At 44.9% G+C, this 9427-nt stretch overlaps 1 long non-coding RNA gene across 1 annotated transcript in view; it reads left to right on the plus strand.

Annotated features, from left to right (window-relative positions):
* The window catches only part of LOC133361321 (uncharacterized), a 329555-nt gene that overhangs the window by 202340 nt on the left and 117788 nt on the right, over positions 1–9427 (plus strand). The window lies entirely within an intron of this gene.

Here is a 9427-nt window from a genome sequence, read left to right on the forward strand (position 1 = left end):
TTTCACTATAAATCCTTTATATGCGTGGCGGCTAGAGTCCTCTCGTCCTCTGGCTTGAGATGGCTGCCACCTATGGGTCAGATGATTGTCTGCCACCATTAAGCAATTGGTAATTAAATATTTAATTTGTTTTCCCTAAACAGTGTAAAATTTTGGAAAAAAAATTTTCACGAACATTAATTGTCTCGCACAACGAGTCTGTGTGCAAAATGTCAGCTCGATTGGATCACGGGAAGTGGGTTAAAAAACGACCGAAAGATGTGCACGGTCGTAAGCAAGCAAGCGAACTTAATATAAAGGATTTAAAAACATAAATGTTGCGACCCAGGTCAGGTCACTCTTGGCAAGTGACGCTCGCCCTGGCTTCTCGCCGGGTTAAAACAAAGCACAAAAATTGGACCTGTGGCAGCCGTCTGTTGTTGTCGTTGTTGTTGTTGTTCACAGTGGTGGTGCTGGCATATTCGGGGGGGGGGGGGGCTAAACTCCGAATGAGTTGACAGATCGTTTATGGGTTTATGGATATCGAGGGCGGTGACCTGGCCAAGCGGTGGCAGGTCCCACCGCTCGTTTGCAAAACGTTGGTGGTTCGAATCAAGCGGCCGCCCCTGGTTAACACTTGCGGTCTGCGTATTCTTGACCGCTTAAACAAATTACCGGGCCACGTTCGAAAAAATGACGCCGTGAGTGACTCGGTTGCAATATGGACATCGATTAGGAATAGTTTAGAGGGGTTTTCTTTTTGTATGTACGTATGTTGAACTTCTTTTGCACCGGACGTTGCCAACCGTGCTGATCGTGGGTGCGTACTGTTTGTACGTACTGCGTGTCTGTACGATGTGTGTACTGCGGTGCCTGTACTGTGTACGTGTGTACGATGTGTACATATGCACGAATATTGAACTTCTTTTGCACCGTACGTTGCCAACCGGGGGTGCCCCTTCCTATGAAAACAAAATGCCATGACCCATCCTGAAAGTGAGGCTTTCTTGGGTAAAGATGCAGAACAGCAACAGCAGGCGACAGACAGCGACTCAGCGAGATGAGAGAAATGCAGACACGAGTCGTTCGATAACGGAAGGGTGATGGAGAAACAAGACAGATGTGAACGTCTCGAGATGGAATCCAAGGGTCGTCGAGGGAGAGAAGAGAGAGAGATACAGGCACGACGGAGACGGGAGAGATTCGTTTTGATTCTTATATTTAGTACAATTTAAGTGAGCTTGTAGTAGTAATAGGTTTTTACCCTTTTATCTGGCAACAAAACTGACACCTTTATACGAGGGATCATGTTTGCATTAATCACAACACTTGCGGTCAAAATGCAAACAAAAAGACAACTCTGATAACGTATGCACTGTCCTTGAAATTGATTGGTCTACACCGAGACAGATTTTCTTAGAGCCCAGTCTCACATGGTGTTGGACCAGATGACGCCAAAAGGCGCACAACTCAAAGACAATGCACCATCAGAGTATTGAGAGCTCGGGGTAAGCATTTACATTATGAGACCTCCCGATTTAAAGCATTTATTTTATTATTAAAATAAAGTAATTATTTTATTATGTTTTTTAATTATTTTATTATTTCCGTTCTACGTGATTTTACCGAAAGAACCAAGAAGACTTTATCAACAGTTGCGATCATTTGTATTAGCTTTATTTTTATTGTTATTTTTTTTCTATATCTACGTGACTTTACCGAAAGAACCAAGGAATATTGCAGTCGATGTTCTGCATCTCCGTCAGCCGTACGACACGAAGCAGTCTGTTTAAATGCACGATGACGTTACGTAGTCTATAATGTGTACAATGAGTGCAATGAAATCACATTATGTAGTATGGTATGTACGTGTGTATGTTGTCAGATACATTTATTTGCATACTGGATAATAAAAATAAAACACTTTAAACACAGCCGACAAATGTATCAGCAAACCAGAATTGGGATGCGAGTTAATCGAGGATCAGAATCTGCATGTAGACTGGAGAAATCCGATAAGCTATGAAGCTCTTCGCTTTTACAGATGTCCATTCGGGGTGGGTCATAAAGTTGCAACAACAAACAGTCCAAACACACGATAGGAGTTGCAAAGTGTAGAAAATCTAAGCAAGTCACTGAATAAAAATAAAGTACAGAAGTACACTTTGCATAAGTGCATAAATGCCTGGCCGATGTTTCAACAATAAATGCAATCTTGGACAGGGCAGCAAACAAAAAACAGTCCCAGAACCACACCAAGACAGCGCACAGCCCCTCAATAAAACTGCACATTAAAATGGAACTGTGGATGCATGGGTGAGGATCACAGTTACAAATGGCAAATGTGGTCGCTATCCAGCGCTAATCATGCGCTCCAGACTATATATTTTTTTAAGGAAGGTTAAGTGATGTTAAAGGGAGGCAACGAGGTTGTTTCAAAACGTTTGGTGCTGCAATCCGTGACGAGGCAGGATCTGCCTTGGACCGATAAGTCAGGGGGGAAAAAAGGAAATCACGGGACCATTGGCAAAGTCTGTGGTTGTTGCGCGCGAATGGGGGAAGTGATGAGGTTAGGCGGGTAGAAATTACAAAAAAAAACACACGCGCCACCATCAGCAATGTTTTCTTTGTCTCGTAAAAATTATGTCAACTTTGTAACTCGTTGCTGCTGCGGTGTTACGGACTACAGCTCTCTGTGCTTCCAGTGTTCATGGGCCTGCTCAAGGCGCGGCTCCGGCTGGAGCACGCCGCGTACCACACACATGTCGGTGATGTGCACGTCTTCTTCTGTGTGTCTCTGTCTCTCTATCTGTGTCTCTGTCTCTCTCTGTGTCTCTGTCTCTCTCTGTGTCTCTGTCTCTCTCTGTGTCTCTGTCTCTCTCTGTGTCTCTGTCTCTCCCTGTGTCTCTGTCTCTCTCTGTGTGTCTCTGTCTCTCTCTCTCTCTCTCTGTGTCTCTGTCTCTCTCTGTGTCTCTATCTCTCTCTGTGTCTCTGTCTCTCTCTGTGTCTCTGTCTCTCTCTCTGTCTGTCTCTCTCTGCTCAAGGCGCGGCTCCGGCTGGAGCACGCCGCGTACCACACACATGTTGGTGATGTGCACGTCTTCTTCGAACGCTGGGGAGCCGGACAAGCCCCTCTCTGTACCAGCGTGGACGGCACCCTCGTGTTGTTCACCTTCTGAAGCGCTCGCTCGTCACCGTGGCGTGCGCGATGACCACCACCACCACAACCACCACCACGTGGCTTTTCTTTCGTGTTGTGCGCGGTGCTTTTAGCGCCACAGCGCGTGGATTTGTAGCGTTTATTTCCATTTGTTTGCTGGTGACTTTGTGTATTTCATATCGAAATAGACTCCAGTGCTTTTGCTGCTGGCGGCAATAAAAGTTGTTTAAAAGTCAAAGTCTCGATTTAAAGCTTTCGTGACTGCAGGGATTCATCTTCTTGGTTCTTTCGGTAAAGACCACCACTAACACCATCACCAACACCACCACCACCATAAGAACAGATCTGTCGGGAAGACAGCGTCTGAATGAATTCCATTCAGACGCTGTCTTCCCGACAGACCTGTTCTTCACCTGAGGACGGCTGCTTGCGTTGTGGCCGAAACGTCGTGAGAATTATTTAATTATGTTTTATTTTTATTATTTTATTATTTCCCTTCTACGTGACTTTACCGAAAGTACCAAGAAGATATTCTTAGGTTTTTTCGGTAAAGTCACGTAGGTAAAAATTAAAATTAATAAAAGTAAAATAAAATAAAATAATAAAAATCACGACGTTTCGGAGGCAACACAAGCTTCCGTCTTCAGGTGGAACCGTCACAGCACGCTTGCCTCCGAAACGTCGTGATTTTTATTATTTTATTTCTATGTTATTTTACTTTTATTAATTTTAATTTTTTTACCTACGTGACTTTACCGAAAAAACCTAAGAATATGAATCCTTGCAGTCACGAAAGCTTCAAATCTAGAACCAAGAAGATGGAGTCAAAGTCTCTCAAAGAGAGAGGAGGAGGGGGGGGTGGACTGCTCAGAGGCAGCGAGGAGAGAACTAGCGTGGGAATGAGGACAGCATGCGGACGTTGAGCCGGTGCCAAGCGGAGGGTGGCACAGCACCTTGGCCAGGGTGACACGAGGCACTGCGGCGCTGGGACTTTGTGTCACTTGTCACGAAGCAACGGGTCTGCAGACCCTCCGCTTCCTCGTGGCCAATGCGGACTGATACTGCAGTGTTGGTGGTGGTGGTGGGCGTGGAGAGGATGTAGGGGGTTGTTTTTGTCATGGTGTTGGTGGTGGTGGTAATCTGTTGTTGTTGTTGGTGGTGGTGGTAATGTTGTTGTTGGTGGTGGTGTCATAGCAGTTAGCACGCTACACCACGAACCCGGCGACCCGAGTTCGATTCCCGCTCACGGCCACCAGCACCCAGTGACGATTATAATCATCTGAACCCGTCCTGGGCCTCACCTACGTCGACTCAGACTCAAAATCAGCACCTGGTGCGATGTGTAAAAACATCGCCACTGTGGGAGACAAAGGCGGCCGGGCGTGGTGCTGTTGGCCACACTGGCGGTGAAGCACTTGTGAGAACAACATAGGTTGCATGTTGTCCGAATTGTCACTCGTGTGGAGTTTGCCAAATAGAGTCGATCAGAAGTGAAATTTATTCCAAATGTGCGGTCTCAATGGGGTGACGGACCTGCCTCTGGAACGTCACTCAGTTTGTTTTTATGTTTCTCTTCTCTGCGCCTGGCGTGTTCGCTGCGGCTATACGTTAATCTAGTTATCCAAATAAATGAAGACCTGTGAACTGTGTGTCTCAAACACCTCCAGGGTGCTTCCCGGGCAAGGTAGAAAGCTGAAACTTGGTACATGTGTGATGACGACTTGACACACGTTCTTGAGATTGTTTCTTTATTGAAGAGACACGTTCACTCGAACAGGCGGAGACCCCCACTGCAACAGCCCCGAGTCTCCCGCGCATCTCTCCCTTATATACGGACCGAGGCCACGCTCCGTTTCCCGAACCTTCTCTCTGGCTCTAGACCGCTCGCTCTACCAGCAGACTCTACCGTCCTTTTCTGATACCTTGCCACGCTCCTATTCTTGATCATTCTCGTAGCCACTAGTCCATTCGTACTGCAAGCTGACTCACCTGCCATTACCTCCCGTGGCTACTAGTCCATTCGAACTGCAAGCTGACTCCCCTGTAATTACCTCCCGTGGCCACTAGTCTATTTGCACTGCCTACTGACTCCCCTGTCATTACCTCCCGTGGCCACTAGTCCATTCGCACTGTAGGCTGACTCCCCTGTCATTACCTCCCGTGGCCACTAGTCCATTCACACTGTAGGCTGACTCCCCTGTCATTACCTCCCGTGGCCACTAGTCCATTCGCACTGCAGGCTGACTCCCCTGTCATTACCTCCCGTGGCCACTAGTCCATTCGCACTGCAGGCTGACTCCCCTGTCATTATCTCCCGTGGCCACTAGTCCATTCGCACTGTAGGCTGACTCCCCTGTCATTACCTCTCGTGGCCACTAGTCCACTCACACTGCAAGCTGACTCCCCTGTCATTATCTCCCGTGGCCACTAGTTCATTCATACTGCCTACTGACTCACCTGTCATTACCTCCCGTGGCCACTAGTCCATACGCACTGCAGACTGACTCCCCTGTCATTACCTCCCGTGGCCACTAGTCCATACGCACTGCAGACTGACTCCCCTGTCATTACCTTCCGTGGCCGAGAGAAACGCGACGAATCGTAAACCATTGCGCGCGCGATAACCACGAACACAGAGAGAGATCGAGCGAGTGATGATCTTCCGTCAGCAGTGGACAACACCGTGGCTGACGACGTCGATGATGGCGATCAAAATGCAACCGAGTTGCAAAAGAGGTTGCGACCAAAGTTGCATCACTAAAGAAGGGGATGTTTATACTCTCTGGGTTATTTCGGTAAAATCACGTGTAGGTAGAAATAACATCACACGAATCACGACGTTTCGATCGCAACGCAAGCAATCGTCATCAGGTGGAACAACCACAAATCAAGATTGAAGGGGATGTTGGACAAGGTCTGAGCAGTGGAACGGGGAAGGATGCCACCACGAGAAAACCAACACTTTTTCGATGTGTACGCATCATCATGATTACCGTTGCAAATGTTTTGGTTATTTTCACTCGCCTGACCTCATCACTTCCCCATATGTCGCGCGCAACAACCACAGACGTTGGCAATGCCCTCCGTTATCCCCCTTTTTGTCCTGCCTTATCGGCACAAGAACAGATCCCGCCTCGTCACATTCGACCGGCTGCACGAACAATCGATGCCTTACTCTTTGGTTCTTTCGGTAAAGTCACGTAGGTAGAAAATAAAATAAATCACGACGTTTCGGGCGCAACACAAGCGTCCGTCATCAGGTGAAAAAGCATGGTCTGCTGCTGAGGCAGACTGTTTTAAAAGGTTTGAAATGGGTGTAGCCCAAGGGGTTAACATAGCCACGTCCGTGCCCTCTAATCTCTCACATTAACATCGTGCTAATCTCTCACATTAACATAGCCACGTCCGTGCCCTCTAATTTCTCACATTAACATCATGCTAATTTCTCACATTAACAAAGCCACTTCCGTACCCTCTAATTTCTCACATTAACATCATGCTAATCTCTCACATTAACAAAGCCACTTCCTTGCCCTCTAATTTCTCACATTAACATCATGCTAATCTCTCACATTAACATAGCCACTTCCGTGCACTCTAATTTCTCGCATTAACATCGTGCTAATTTCTCACATTAACAAAGCCACTTCCGTACCCTCTAATTTCACACATTAACATCATGCTAATCTCTCACATTAACATAGCCACTTCCGTGCCCTCTAATTTCTCACGTTAACATCATGCTAATCTCTCACATTAACATAGCCACTTCCGTACCCTCTAATTTCTCACATTAACATCATGCTAATCTCTCACATTAACATAGCCACTTCCGTGCCCTCTAATTTCTCACATTAACATCATGCTAATCTCTCACATTAACATAGCCACTTTCGTGCACTCTAATTTCTCACATTAACATCATGCTAATCTCTCACATTAACATAGCCACTTCCGTGCACTCTAATTTCTCACATTAACATCATGCTAATCTTTCACATTAACATAGCTACTTTCGTGCCCTCTAATTTCTCACATTAACATCATGCTAATCTCTCACATTAACATAGCCACTTCCGTGCCCTCTAATTTCTTACATGAACATCGTGCTAATCTCTCACATTAACATAGCCACTTCCATGCACTCTAATGTCTCACATTAACATCATGCTAATCTCTCACATTAACATAGCCACTTCCGTGTCCTCGTCGAGGAGGCCGCTCTCCTCCTATCTTACAGTTTCATGCTAATTTCTCACATTAACATCACTCGCCCCGGCCACTTCTTTATGACCCTTGAGCTACAGCCATTTCAAACCTTTTAAACAGTCTGCCTCATCAGCAGCAGACCATGCTTTCCCACCTGATGATGGACGCTTGTGTTGCGCCCGAAACGTCGTGATTTATTTTATTTTATATTTGATACCTACGTGACTTTACCGAAAGAACCAAAGAGTATACGTATTGTCTTTAAAACTGATTGGCTTAGGGGCCGTCCATAAATGACGTCACGCGATTTTAGACGATTTTTAACGCTCCCCCCCCCCCCTCGTCACACGGCGTCACAATAAGTCAGACCCCCCCCCCTCAAATATGACGTCACAAAGCTCTGCCCCCCCCCCCCAATTATAAAACATGCTTCAAATCGCTTTAAACTATTGTCATTGTAGTGCGTATTTAATGTGCCGCTGCACTCTGATGTTGTAGGAGAAAACATTTATTAAAAAGTCTATTTAATTAAGTAGAACGTATTGTCTATATTTATTTAAAGTTGCGCATGTTGATGTGACGTCACATTTCTCAAACCCACCCCCCCCCCCCTTGTCACACATCGTCACAAAAATCTGCCCCCCCCCTAGGTGCGTGACGTCATTTATGGACGGCCCCTTACACCAGAGACGGCCTTGTTCTCTATGGCCTCGTCTCCGACTGATGCTCCTGCTGTTGTGGAGTGACTCATGCAGCCAGCTATGGCTGCAGAGTTTGGTAGTACATGTTGTTGACGTCGTTTATTGTGAAAATTTGGTCACAGTTCCTATGATCACTGTTTCATTGCTTTTATGGCTTTTTTTTTGGTGATTTTCGAAAAGTTTTTTGGTTTGACCATGTTAGTTTGTTGTAGTACAGAGTTAGACTGATGGCCTTAATCTAAGTTGTCTTGTGGTTGTTGTTGTTTGACTTGCATCCCACTGGGATTTTTGCACACAGTGTTGGTGTACGGTGCTTTTTCTGCAATATTTTTCTGTCTTTTCTTGGATTTTCTGTTTGCACATAGTCACTTTAAGATGTTTTCTTGTTCATATTTTTGTTTTCTGTTTGTTGCGGTTGCACCCGATTCAAGAGCCGAATGGCTCACAGGGCTACACCTAATACATGAACTTGAACTTGAACTCACCATCAGCGTCAGACCAGAGAATAACGCGAGAAGGCGAACGGCACAAAAACAACGCCACGTGGCAGAGAGCACGTATCGCTGGGTGTGAGCAGCTGCGAGTATTCAAGTATGACACCATAATTGTGCAAGACTTGATCCCTTGCAAAGGGCATCTATTTGAATATATTCTAGATTTGAAGTTTTCGTGACTGCAAGGATCCATACTCTTGGTTCTTTTTATTTATTATTTTCTTTACCGACGTGACTTTACCGAAAGAACCGAGAGTATATTTCGATTTAAATATTTCGTGACTGCAGGGATTCATCTTCTTGGCTCTTTCGGTAAAGTCACGTAGAAGGGAAATAATAAAATAATAAAAATAAAACATAATAAAATTTCGATTTAAAGCTTTCGTGACTGCAGGGATTCATCTTGTTGGTTCTTTCGGTAAAGTCGCGTAGAATGGAAATAATAAAATAATAAAAATAAAACATAATAAAATTTCGATTTAAAGCTTTCGTGACTGCAGGGATTCATCTTGTTGGTTCTTTCGGTAAAGTCGCGTAGAATGGAAATAATAAAATAATAAAAATAAAACATAATAAAATTTTGATTTAAAGCTTTCGTGACTGCAGGGATTCATCTTCTTGGTTCTTTCGGTAAAGTCGCGTAGAATGGAAATAATAAAATAATAAAAATAAAACATAATACAATTTTGATTGAAAGCTTTCGTGACTGCAGGGATTCATCTTGTTGGTTCTTTCGGTAAAGTCACGTAGAAGGGAAATAATAAAATAATAAAAATAAAACATAATACAATTTCGATTTAAAGCTTCTTTCGTGACTGCAGGGATTCATCTTGTTGGTTCTTTCGGTAAAGTCGCGTAGAATGGAAATAATAAAATAATAAAAA

Source organism: Lethenteron reissneri, chromosome 1 (genome assembly GCF_015708825.2).
Source record: "Lethenteron reissneri isolate LAM-NWPU_2019-01 chromosome 1, ASM1570882v1, whole genome shotgun sequence".
NCBI classification, from domain to species: Eukaryota; Metazoa; Chordata; class Hyperoartia; order Petromyzontiformes; family Petromyzontidae; genus Lethenteron; species Lethenteron reissneri.